The sequence below is a fragment of the Octodon degus genome, unplaced genomic scaffold (genome assembly GCF_000260255.1).
Source record: "Octodon degus isolate 3935 unplaced genomic scaffold, OctDeg1.0 scaffold00041, whole genome shotgun sequence".
Classification (NCBI taxonomy): domain Eukaryota; kingdom Metazoa; phylum Chordata; class Mammalia; order Rodentia; family Octodontidae; genus Octodon; species Octodon degus.
The window spans coordinates 16682421-16685303 of record NW_004524617.1 but is presented as its reverse complement, the minus strand read 5'-3'; positions in this window follow the sequence as shown (position 1 = coordinate 16685303).

Sequence of the window (2883 nt, the reverse complement as noted above, 5' to 3'; positions counted from 1 at the left end):
TTTTGGGGGCCTGGCCCTAGCTCAGGCCTTTAAGTGGCTGCTTCCACAAAGCTGTCAGCCTCAGGTTGCTGGAGTTCGAACCTCACACCTCTCCAGCTGGCCAAAAGTGCCCTGAAGGCATTGGAGGAACAAAAAAAAAATACTATTAAACAGAATGCAGAAAATCATCAAGAAGATTATACATCATGACCAAGTAGAATTCATTCCAGGAACGAAGGGATGGTTCAACATATGCAAATCCATAAATATAATACATCACATCAACAGAATGAAGAACAAAAACCAAATGATCATCTCAATAGATGCAGAAAAAGCATTTGACAATGTTTAACACCCATTCATGATAAAATTTTATGGAGAATTGGAATAGGTGGTCTATACCTTAACCTGATAAAAGCCATCTGTGAGAAACCAACAAGAAGCCAATGTCATACTAAATGGGCAAAAACTGAAGGCCTTCACTTTAAAATCAGGAACAAGGGGCCGGGGAGATAGCTCAGTGGAATAAGTGCTTTCCTGGCAAGCACAAGGGCTTGAGTTCAATCCCCAGTTCCGCCAAAAAATTAAAAATATAAATAAATAAATAAATAAATAAATAAATAAATAAAATCAGGAACAAGACAAGGATGTCCACTGTTTCAACTCCTATTCAGTATAATTCTGGAAACATTAGACAAGAGAGAGAAATAAAAGGAATAAGAACTGGAAAAGAAGAAGTGAAATTATCATTATTTGCAGATGACATGAGGAACTCAAAAAACTCCACAAAGAGGAACCCAAAAAACTCCACCAAGAAACTTGTAGATTTAATTATCAAATTCAGTAGTGAAGAAGTATATAAAGTCAATACTGAAAAATCAATAGCATTTTAAACAACAAACAGAGAGAGTCCTATAGATTTAATCACCAATTCAGCAATGTAGTAGGATACAAAGTCAACACCCTAAAATCAGTAGCATATTTGTACATAAACAATGAACACACTGAGAGAGAAATTAGGAAAACCATGCCTTTCACAATGACATCCAAAAAATGAAATACTCAGGAATCAATCTCACAAAGGATGTAAAAGATTTATATGGTGAAAATTATGGTACTCTGAGAAAAGAGATTGAAGAGGGTTTGAGAAAATGGAAAAATATTCCATGCTCCTGGATAAGAAGAACCAACATTAGCCATATTTCCAAAATTGTTATACAGATTCAATGCAATCCCAATCAAAATACCATTAGTATAACTCATAGAGCTAGATAAATCTTTCATCAAATTTATTTGGAACCAGAAAAGACCCAGAATGTCAAAAGCAATCCTGGGAAACAAAGGTAAGGCAGGAGGCATCATAATTCCTGACCTGAAATTATACTATAAAGCTATTGTGATAAAATCAGCATGGTAATGACATAGAGATAGACCTGAGGATCAGTGGAACAGATTAGAAGATGCAGACACAACTACAAACACACTCAGTCACTTTATCTTTGATAAAGAGGCCAAACGTGTTAACTGGAAGAAAGCCTCTTTAATAGATGGTGCAGGTAAAACTGGCCTTCCACATTTCAAAGGCTAAAACTAGATTCCTCCCTATCACCATGCACAAACCTATAGTCAAAATAGATCAAATATTTAAATATTAAAACAACAATACTAAATCTTCTGGAGAAAAATGTAGGCAGAAATATTAAAGATATAGGGGTAGGTAGGAGATTTATGAACAAAAGATTTATGAACAAAAACCAACTAGCATGGGAAATACTTCAAAGAATCAACAATTGAGATCTCATCTTTTTGAAAAGTTTCTGCACTTTAAAGCAAATCTCCAACAGAGTAAAAAGAAAATCCATAAACTGGGAAAATTATACCCAACTGTCCCTCTGACAAAGGCCTTCTATCTAGAACACACAAAGAATTTTAAAAAGTCAGTCTCCCCAGATTCTATGATCCAATCCAAAACTGGGCATCTGTGATGAATATAGACTTCTCAGAGGAAAAAATGCAAATAGAAAGTAAATATATGAAAAAATGTTCACCATCACTGGTCATTTGAGAAATACAAATTAAAACAAAACTGAGATTCCATCTCACCCCAGAAAGAATGGCTATCATCAAGAAGTCAGTCAATAACAAATGCTGGAGAGAAGGGAAAAAGGACCCTTCTGCACTGTTGGTGGGAGTGCAGACTGGTATAAATACTATGGAAATCAGTGTGTAGATTTCTTAAAAAGCTAGGACGGAAGATCTTATTCAAGCTAGCTAGTCCCCTCCTGGGTATTTTTCCAGAACTGAAAACCTCATACCATAGTGATATATGTGCACCCATGTTTACAGCAGCACAACTTGTCATAGCCAAATCTTGGAAACAACCCAGACCCCCATCAACTGAAGAATGGATAAAGAAGATGTTGTATTTTTACACAATGGAGTATTATTCAGCTATAAATCAGGATAAATTTGAGTCTTTTTCGGTAAATTGATACAACTAGAGAACTCACTCTTAAGTGAAATACATCAGACCCCACACGTGCAAACATTGTATTGTCTCCTTAGTGTGAGAACCTGAAAGAGAAAATGGCATTTGAAGGGTACAATAGATGCTGGGAAAAGGGAACAAACTTATCCAAAAGGAAAGAGTTACTGAGTTGAGGAGAAGGACAGGAGAGGGAGTAGGGGAAAGAGATTTATCTATGCATGTAAGCAGGGTGGTTTGGTCAACTGTACTGTGCATTTTTGATGGTCTATGGAAAGAAATATTTAATGCTTTAGCTTGTTTCGTCTCCTTTTTTTTCAATTGCTTGGCTTTCTCTTTTCTTAGTTTCTTATACATTTCTTTCTTCTTTAATTTTACTTGCATATATCTGGTAATATGAACAACTGGTTGGAAGACAA